Below are 10856 nucleotides of genomic sequence, written 5' to 3'. Positions count from 1 at the left end.
GCGCAGTGTGTCATCTGGTATGCAGACCGAAAAACTGTGATAACGGTACCTCAGATTTATCGACGCCAGTGTGGGACAGCACAACCGGCAGAAACAAGTATACTGAGCTGCTTCAAAAACGATATTGTCTTGCTTTGACAGCATATATGTGAACCAAAACGAGTAGAAAACGTAAATTTTGAAAACGGTGCCATCTCAATAGGTAAGGCACATTTTTCTGCTGCAGTAAATCACTTGAGAATGGCGTAAAAGGCATACCAGCGGTGAACCAATAAATCAAATACAGCAGAAGCGAAGAAACGCGACCTCCTTTTGACTGCGGACATCTGACGTCACTTCCATGTACGATGAAGCGCCCTCTGGGACCTGCGCTGAAGTGCACCCCGCGCTCTGTCGACACCTGCTCCATACACAGGCGGACGTCCACATCGAACCACTTCATTACGCTCGTTTTCGGCGGCAGTGCCCTCCCACACCGGCGTTCGTGATTCCGCAGTACCGTCGTCAAACATTTGCATTGTGCATACCATACAGACACACTTCGCTTTCTTCTGGTCGGACGCCATATTGATGCATTCCAAATCGGCGAAAAAAAAAAAAAAAAAAAAAAAAACACGCCTGGGTTCCCGGGTTCGATTCCCGGCGGGGTCAGGGATTTTCTCTGCCTCGTGATGGCTGGGTGTTGTGTGCTGTCCTTAGGTTAGTTAGGTTTAAGTAGTTCTAAGTTCTAGGGGACTGATGACCATAGATGTTAAGTCCCATAGTGCTCAGAGCCATTTTGAAAAAAAAAAAAAAAAAAAAAAAAACATAAGAGTTGCTAAATGTTTTTCCACAGACCACGATTCTCTGTCATTAATCCTTTACGCTTTATGACGTCTTCAAACGACACCCTGTAACGTATTCGTTAAACGTTCAGTTTCCACTGATGGCCATTCGTAATGACACCCCGCCTATATCCCGCCTGCTAAGAACGCGAGCGAGTCGCCCCGCTCCTGCACAGGAGCCACGAGCAACTCGCTGTCCCGCTACCACTGCCGAGGAACCTCCAAGGCCACGGGTAACGAGCGAGCGGAAGGTTTGAGTGAAACGTGGGGGCCTGCCGAGACAGCCCACTGCCTGACGCGACTCCCTGCGATAAGCAGCAAGTGCGCGGTCGACTCCCGATCTGGCACGCAGTTTCATTTATCACTACACTTATTCTCTACATAGAGGTTTCCGCATACGCCACGAAGATGATGAGCTACAGACGCGAAAATTAACGGACACGAAGAAGATGCTGTGCCTACGCAAATGATTAGCTTTTCAGAGCATTCACACAAGGTTGGCGCCGGTGGCGATACCTACAACGTGCTGACTTGAGGAAAGTTTCCAACCGTTTTCTCACACTCAAACAGCAGTTGCCTGGTGAAACGTTCTTGTGATGCCTCGTATAAGGAGGAGAAAAGCGTACCATCACGTTTCCGACTTTGATAAAGGTCAGATTGTAGCCTATCGCGATTGCGGTTTATCGTATCGCGACATTGCTGCTCGCGTTGGTCGAGATCCAATGACTGTTAGCAGAATATGGAATCGGTGGGTTCAGGAGGGTAATACGGAACGCCGTGCTGGATCCCAAGGGCCTAGTATCACTAGCAGTCGAGATGACAGGCATCTTATCCGCATGGCTGTAACGGGTCGTGCAGCCACGTCTCGATCCCTGAGTCAACACATGCGGACGTTTGCGAGACAACGACCATCTGCACGAACAGTTCGACGATGTTTGCAGCAGCATGGAATATCAGCTCGGAGACCATGGCTGCGGTTACTATTGACGCTGCATTACAGACAGGAGTGCCTGCAATGGTGTACTTAACGATGAACGTGAGTGCGCGAATGTCAAAACGTCATTTTTTGGATGAAATCAGGTTGTTTTTTCAGCGTCATGATGGTCGCATCCGTGTTAGGTGAGATCGCGGTGAACGCGCATTGGAAGCGTGTATTCGCCATCGCCATACTCGCGTATCACGCGGCGTGATGGTATGGGGTGCCATTGATTACACGTCTCGGTCACCTCTTGTTCGCATTGACGGCACTTCGAACAGTGGACGTTAAATTTCAGATGTGTTACGACCCGTGGCTCTACCCTTCATTCGATCCCTGCGAAACCCTTCATTTCAGCAGGATAATGCACGATCGCATGTTGTAGGTCCTGTACGGGCCTTTCTGGATACAGAAAATGTTCGACTCCCTGCCCTGGCCAGCACATTCTGCGGATCTCTAACCAATTGAAAACGTCTGGTCAATGGTGGCCGAGCAACTGGCTCGTCACAATAAGCCAGTCACTACTCTTGATGAACTGTGGTATCGTGTTCAAGCTGCATGGGCAGCTGTACCTGTACACGCCATCCAAGCTCTGTTTGACTCAATTCCCAGGCGTATCAAGGCCGTTATTACGGCCAGATGTGGTTGTTCTCGATATTGATTTCTCAGAATCTGTGCACCCAAACTGCGTGAAAATGTAGTCACTTGTCCAATGAATACCCGTTTATCATCTGCATTTCTTCTTGGTGTAGTAGACTTTAATGGCCAAAACTTACAAGAACATCCTTTTTCGACATAGTCTCCTTGCTTTTCAACGCACTTGGTCCATCGTTGTACAAGCTTCCTGATGCCCTCATGAAAGACGGTCCTCGGTTGAGCTGCGAGTCAGGGATGCACCGCTTCTTTCACTGCTTCGTCCGAGGCAAATCGACGGCCCCTTAATGCCTGTTTGAGTGGACCAAACAAGCGATAGACAGAAGGGGCAAGATCGGGACTATATGGAGGATGATCCAGTACTTGAAATCTGGGTTTCTGACGCGTTTCAGCAGTGTGGGCATTGTCGTGCAACAACACAACACCTTTTGACAGCAATCCTCGGTGTTTGCTTCGAATTGCAGGCTTTAGCCTGGCAGTAAGCATCTCATTGTAACGTACACAGCTTATTGTTGTGCCCCTTTCCCCTTAATGTTTCAGTACTGGACCTTGTGCGTCCCAAAAAACCGTAAGCATCAGTTTTCCTGCGGACGGTTGGGTCTTGAACTTTTTCTTTGACGGCGAATTTGGATGTTTCCATTCCATACTCTGCCGTTTAGACTCCGGCTCGAAATGATGGATCCATGTTTCGTCACCAGTAATGATCCTGTCTAAGAACTTGTCCAGTTTGTTACCATAGGGACCCAAATGTTTTTTGCAGATGTCCAATTGCGTTTGTTTATGCAACTGTGTGAGTTGTTTTGGGACCCATATTGTACAAACTTTATGAAACCCAAGTCTGTTGTGGATGATTTCGTAGGCAGAACCGTGACTAAGTTGGAGACGATGTGCCACTTCGTCAATACTTAATCGTCTGTCTAAGAGAATCATTTCATGTGAACACTCAATGGTTTCTTCATTTGTGGGGTTAAACCGTCATCCGGTTCCTTCATCGTGCGTAACATTTGTGCGACGATTTCGGAATTTTTCAATCCATTCGCAGACACTCCGTTGTGGCAAAACACGGTTCCCGTACTGTACCGAAAGTCTTCGATGAATTTCGGCCCCTGATACGCCTTCCAACCACAAAAAAAAAAACGGATCACTGAACGTTGCTCTTCTATGGTGCAAACAGACAGGGGAGCAGCTATGATTAACGGCACGACAGCGATAACGAAACTAATCTAGCAGCTTGAAAACTGCGAAGATATAACAACAAATAATCAAAGCATGCGTCATCAACGTAAAACGACAGTACTGCCAAAATAAACAAAAATATAACTAAATTGCGGATAATAATTGACTTACCCTCGTATCTTTTATCTTGACGTGCAGGTAACATCCACTGGTGTCCAAAATTTTAGCAAAAGCTGTTTCCTTGTATTGTGTCTAATTCGAGGTATAATCTTACAAAATGTCAACAGATGTCCGTACAGTCGCGTTCTGCACGGATGATGGCATTCCGGTCGATGGAAAATCACGTCAGCCATGGTGTCAGGGCACCTATCAAACGGAGTAGTGTTTGGCGGGTAGTCCCACATCCAAAAAAAATGGTTCAAATGGCTCTGAGCACTATGGGACTTAACATCTATGGTCATCAGTCCCCTAGAACTTAGAACTACTTAAACCTAACTAACCTAAGGACATCACACAACACCAATTCATCACGAGGCAGAGAGAATCCCTGACCCCGCCGGGAATCGAACCCGGGCGCGGGAAGCGAGAACGCTACCGCACGACCACGAGCTGCTCCCACATCCACAACCGCTGTGTACACAGTCACAGACGGTGCAGTATGGCACAGAGAAAACGTCCTCCAGACTGTACATCTACATCTACACGGTTACTCTGGAATTCACACTTTTTTAAGTGCCTGGCAGAGGGTTCATCGAACCATTTTCATACTACTTCTCTACCATTCCACTCGAATGGCGCGTGGGAAAAAGGAACACCTAAATCTTTCCGTTCGAGCTCTGATTTCCCTTATTTTATTATTATGATCATTTCTTCATACATAGCTGAGTGTCACCAAAATATTTTCGCATTCGGAAGAGAAAGTTGGTGATTGAAATTTCGTAAATAGATCTCCCCGCAAAGAAAACCGCCTTTGTTTCACTGACTGCCACCCCAACCCGCGTATCATATCAGTGACACTCTCACCCCTATTGCGCGATAACACGAAACGAGCTGCCCTTCTTTGCACTTTTTCGGTGGCCTCCGTCAACCCCACCTGGTAAGGATCCCACACCGCGCAGCAATATTTCAGCAGACGGCGGACAAGTGTAATGTAGTCTGTCTCTTTAATGGGATTGTCGCATCTTCTAAGTGTTGTGCCAACAAAGCGCATTCTTTGTTTCGCGTTCCGCACAATATTATCTATGTGAGCTTTCTAATGTAAGTTGCTCTCAATTGTAATTCCTAGGTATTTAGTCGAACTGACAGTCCTTAGCTTTGTGCGATTTATCGTATACCCAAAATTTATCGGATTTCTTTTAGTACCCAAGTGGATGACCTCGCACTTTTCTTTGTTTAGTGCCAATTGCCACTTTTCGCACCATACAGAAATTCTCTCTAGATCATTTGGTAATTGGAACTGATCGTCTGATGATTTTACTAGACGGTAAATTACAGCGTCATCTGCAAACAATCTAAGGGGGCTGCTCAAATTATAATTTATGTAAATCAGGAACAGCAGGGGGCCCATGACACTACCTTGCGGAACGCCAGATATCACTTCTGTTCTACTCGATGATTTACCGTCTATCACTACGAACTGTGACCTCTCTGAGAGGAAATCACGCACGAATCCCGTCACACAACTGAGACGATACTCCATATGCACGCTGTTGGATTAGTAGTCGCTTGTGAGGAACGGTATCAAAAGCTTTCTAGATGGAGGGCCATAGAAAGAGTGGAAGCAGGACACTGGCAAACTGATGTGGCCCTAAGGCTAAATGTGAATCGTTCTGTTGTTGATCGGATGTGGCGACAAGTTATAGAAACCGGAACTGTGTCCCGAAGACCACGGCGGGGCCCAGCACGTGTAATATCAAAAGGAGAGAGTCGTTATTTGGCTTAGCACTGGCATTTGACCTCGCAGCATCCGCTGCACGTCCTGTAGCGAGGCAGAGTGGCCTTTATTGTCGGAGACCTGTACGTGTACCTCTGATGCGTCTTCACAGAAGGGAATGTGTATTGGAGTCGTCGACATGCCACCCGGACGGTCGAACAGATGAGTCCAGATTTGGTCTGGAGAGTGATTATCGACGCATTCGTATGTGGAGGGAACGTGGAAACGATTTCGGAATCCTTAATGGTGTGGGCAGGGTTATGTTAACCACTCCAACACCTCTTCGTGAAATTGTACGGGTGAATCAGCAAAGTTTAAATGGTGTCAGGTATCGCGACGAGATCCTCGGACCTCATGTGCCGCTGTAGCAAAGTCGTGTGACTGACGACAATGCTCGAACTCGTAAAGGACATGTGGTCGATGTTTTCTTGGAAACGGAATATACTCCACGTATGGCCTGGCCTGCTCGCTGTCCAGATTTGAATCACGTACAGTATGTCTTGGAAGCGCTAGAGAGACAGGTTGCGTCAAGTCAGCATCCACCAACCACTCTCCAGCAACCAGCTCCGCAGGAAAAATGCGCGCTATTGCTTCAACATGAGACGGATGACGTTATTCACAGCATGCCCCGTCGTTGTCATGCCTTTATTGCAGCCAGACGTGGTAATACCCCACATTGAGCACATTAACCAGTTGTCAGAATGTGTGTGCAAATCCGTTAAGTTGGAAAATACGAAGAACATTTTTGTCTACCTTTATGCATGTTGCAGTTGTTTACGTTCTGTATTGTTTTGTGACAAAATAAACGCAACCTTGCAAAATTTCCGTTTGTTGCTTTAATTTTGCACACCAGTGTATTCAAGTTTTTGTGTACACACACACACACACACACACACACATATATATATATATATATATATATATATATATATATATATATATATATACTGCTGGCCACCGTAAATGCAACACCCTGAAGGAAGCATCCGAATCAAGTGGAATTTACACCATGGGTTTGCAGCGATGAGATATGCAACTGATTAGAATTTCAGCGCAGACGCACATCGCGCGCGCCTGTGGCGCCACCTCATAGCGCCATTTAAGGCTTGGCGATTTCGACGAGTGTACGTTCGGCACGCGTGTTTACCTTGTGGTTGTTTCACAAGACGATCAGTTATGCCTCGTAGACAACAGCGAACATCGTTTGATCAAGTATCCGAGTTCGACAGAGGAAGGATAGTGGCTTACCGAGATTGTGGATTATCATACAGAGAAATCGCTAGTCGTGTTGGACGAAACCAAACAATTGTAATGCGGATATGTGACCGTTGGATGCAGGAGGGTACGACAGACCGACGTGGTCCATCGCATTCACCTCGGTGCACCACTGCACGTGCTGATAGGCAAATTGTGCGCATGGCAGTGACGGATCGCTCAGTGACATCCCGAACCATAGCACAGCACATTGCGTCTGTAACGCATCATCCAGTGTCTGCGCGTACCATTCGACGCCGTTTACAGCAGAGTGGTCTGTCCGCAAGACGTCCATTGCTTCGTCTACCATTGACGCAGAACCACAGACGTCTCCGTCGCCAATGGTGTGATGACAGACGGATGTGGACGGCAGAATGGAATGACATTGTCTTTACTGACGAGGCACGCTTCTGTCTGCAGCACCACGATGGTCAGATTCGAGTGTGGAGACACCGTGGAGAGAGGATGCTGGACAGCTGCATTATGCACCGCCACACTGGTCTTGCACCGGGTATTATGGTATGGGACGGTATTGGATATTACTCTCGCACGCCTCTAGTACGCATTGCCGGTACTTTAAATAGCCGGCGCTACATATCCGAGGTGCTGGAGCCAGTTGTCCTTCCTTACCTTCAGGGCTCGGCCACAGCCATATTTCAACAGGATAATGTGCGACCACACGTGGCACGCAATGTCCAAAGGTTCTTCGTCAATAACCAGATTGAATTGCTTCCCTGGCCGGCTCGCTCTCCGGATCTTTCGCCGATAGAAAACATGTGGTCCATGGTTGCTCAACGAGTGACCCAGATTACATCCCCAGCTGCCACACCAGATGATCTTTGGCAACGTGTGGAAGCTGCTTGGGCTGCTGTACCCCAGGAACACATCCAACGTCTCTTTGACTCAATGCCGAGACGTGTGGCAGCGGTGATCTCCAACAATGGCGGCTACTCTGGCTACTGATTCTGGCAGGAACCACATGTCACAGACGTCTGTAAACGTAATCATTTGATACTTGGTCAACGTGTTATCTACAAAATAAATCTTGTTGTGCTACCTCTTGTCTTTCTTGGAGTTGCATTTACGGTGGCCAGCAGTGTATATATTTCGTCGTGTGTTCTTTTCGTTGCTCGAAGGATATCAGTGTGACTTTCTAGATCCACCAATGTGTTGGTAAAAATGTTTCTTGAGGTATGGATGTTATGACGTCAGGATTCAGTGGTGTTGTATGTCCAGTGATCGTGGAGACCAGTTGACCGGACCACCACCCCAATGCATCTTTCCGGAGATGTTGCATCCAAATAGGCACGAACTTCTAACGCCAGTTGGAAAATTAAGTTCAGGATGTTCTGCTGGCGCAACAGATACCTGCAACATACCAGGGCAAGTATTGGCTATGATTGTCGTTTCACTTAAGAAAAAAAGGTCTTATTATTTTATCGTGCATAAGACCGCACGACACGTTCAGCTTAGGGCTGTCTCTGACCGCCTCACACTCAGCATGCGGATTGTCGGACCGCCAAACCGGTTGACAACATCGTTCAAATGACGTGGGGCCTCATCTGGGAGAAGGACACGTTTCAGATAGTGATCGTCTTCCTCAATCTCAGCCAGCACGGCATAGCAAAGTCATAAACGGCACTGTAACCCGTTGTTTGGAGTGACTGCACGATCTTGACTTTGGATGCAGGGAAAATAAGTTGTTTATGTCGGATGCGGTGCACTGATGTCGTCGGAATCGGCAGCTCACATGAAGCTCTGCGGGCTGACTTTCTTGGGACTACTCATGAAGGTATCTTCTCACTGTTTGAACTGCCTGCGCCGTAGGTGCAGACCTGCCTGTTCTACGGAGGTCGCCTACGTTCCCTGTTTGCATCTTGATGTTTCTAACATCTGGTAGCTTTCTGTGGTCCTCTGGACTGTTTTGCTGACCGTGTCTCGTGATACCAGAGGGCACATTGGGTCGCAGGTTCGAATCCTGTCTCAGGCATGGATGTGTGTGATGTCAAAAAAATGGTTCAAATGGCTCTGAGCACTATGGGACTTAACATCTGAGGTCATCAGTCCCCTAGAACTTAGAACTACTTAAACCTAACTAACCTAAGGACATCACACACATCCATGCCGTCCGCAGCTCCTGGTCGTTTGGTAGCGTTCTCGCTTCCCACGCCCGGGTTTCCGGGTTCGATTCCCGGCGGGGTCAGAGATTTTCTCTGCCTCGTGATGACTGGGTGTTGTGTGATGTCCTTAGGTTAGTTAGGTTTAAGTAGTTCTAAGTTCTAGGGGACTGATGATCATAGATGTTAAGTCCCATAGTGCTCAGAGCCACATCCATGCCCGAGGCAGGATTCGAACCTGCGACCGTAGCGGTCGCACAGTTCCAGACTGAAGCGCCTACAATCGCTCGGCCACTGCGGCCGGCTGTGTGATGTCCTTAGGTTAGTTAGGTTTAGAGGACTGATGACTTCACATGTTATGTCCCGTAGTGCTCAGAGCCATTTGAACCATTTTTTTGTGGTTTTCTATATGTTGTTTGCAATTGCTATTCGATTCCGCTGTTGTTACATCAGTGGGCCCTGTAACAAGCTAACAGTAAGTACGTGCGTACACAAACACTTCAATATGTCACATGCAATTCAAGATACAAAGTATTTGTCGTGTCATATCTATGTCTTATGAATGTTTTTAACCAGGGAAAGACTTCTGGAACATCCAGTATATTCATCCCCATCAATCCGTTAGTTTCATTTCAGTGTCTTTAATTTATTTCATATAAATGGACGTATCACACTTGATAATAGATGACCGACGTTACATTCAGAAGAATAGAAAGGGATGTACGAAGATCGGTTTGGTTTCAAGTAGAGAAAAGATAGTCGAGAAGCAGTTTTCAAATTTGCTTTGTTATTGAAAGTAGAGTGAAGGAAGCCTTCGTCATTGTAAAAGGGAATGAGGTATTCGCAATTGTTAGGAGATATGGGCTGGCGAACATAGGTGATTAATCTATAAAAACAAAAGTGAGGGTAGTAAGACTGGAAGGTAAAGAAAGCTGAAAGGCCTGCTTGCATTTTACCATCACCGTGCTTCAACTTTTACTTCGAAGAAGAGAACTCGAAAGTGAAAAAAAGTTCGAAAACAGATAAAAGTACAAGGGAAAGAGATACGAATGCTACGTTTTGCAGATGACGTTATACTGTCTCCCGGCTGCACCTAAGAATGCTTAGCAAACCAGTAAAGGAATCATCAGAGTGCCTAGCACAGACATAGGATAAACAAAGCAACAGACATAGGATAAACAAAGCAAACGCGAAGGCGATGACTAACATGGAAGAAGTCAAAGAATTCTTCTGTTTAAGAGGCAAGATTGCTCACGGTTTCCTAAGCAAGAAGGATATCACAAGTAAATTGGCACATGCAGAGGTCGATTTCCGGCATAAAGCCGCTCTACTTACAGATGTAAAAGCTGAGGAAGAAGTTCGTGAAAGTCTGTCTCTGAAGCAGAGCGGATGGTCTCCGTGAGTAGGAGACGGCTGATACCCATCATAATATCCTTGTCGTATCCGGTCTCCTCCTCCTCTCTAATAGGGCTGTAAAAGCAACGACCACAGGCTGTACCGTATGTATTCGGTACTGCGGTGACACATACGGGGTACAAAGTACTCGTTACTGGTCACTTTCATTACTGGACGTCATTTCCACTGAGCAGTTACTGCACTCATGAGAACAGGTAAACGAACTTCCACAATATATCTCTTAAATTGCCCGTTTCTGAGTGACAAATGCCCTTTGTGAATGGTAAGGGTTACCCCAGAATATAATGATGTGTGTCATAAGCGAATGAAAACAAGCATGGTAGACTAATTTTCGTTTTGGAAGCTCAGCTTTAGCAGATGCTGTTGTAATGGTAAATATACCGGCATTTAGTTTTTTCACACGGTCCTGAACATGGGATTTCCATGACGACGTAACAGGTAAATACCTAGGAATTTACAATGTTCAGAGTCGCTAATTATATGCCTATTCTGTGTAATTAAAACGT

Source organism: Schistocerca americana, chromosome 5 (assembly GCF_021461395.2).
Source record: "Schistocerca americana isolate TAMUIC-IGC-003095 chromosome 5, iqSchAmer2.1, whole genome shotgun sequence".
Taxonomy (NCBI): Eukaryota; Metazoa; Arthropoda; class Insecta; order Orthoptera; family Acrididae; genus Schistocerca; species Schistocerca americana.
The sequence above is the reverse complement of the archived record's forward strand: the minus strand, read 5'-3'. Positions refer to the sequence as shown.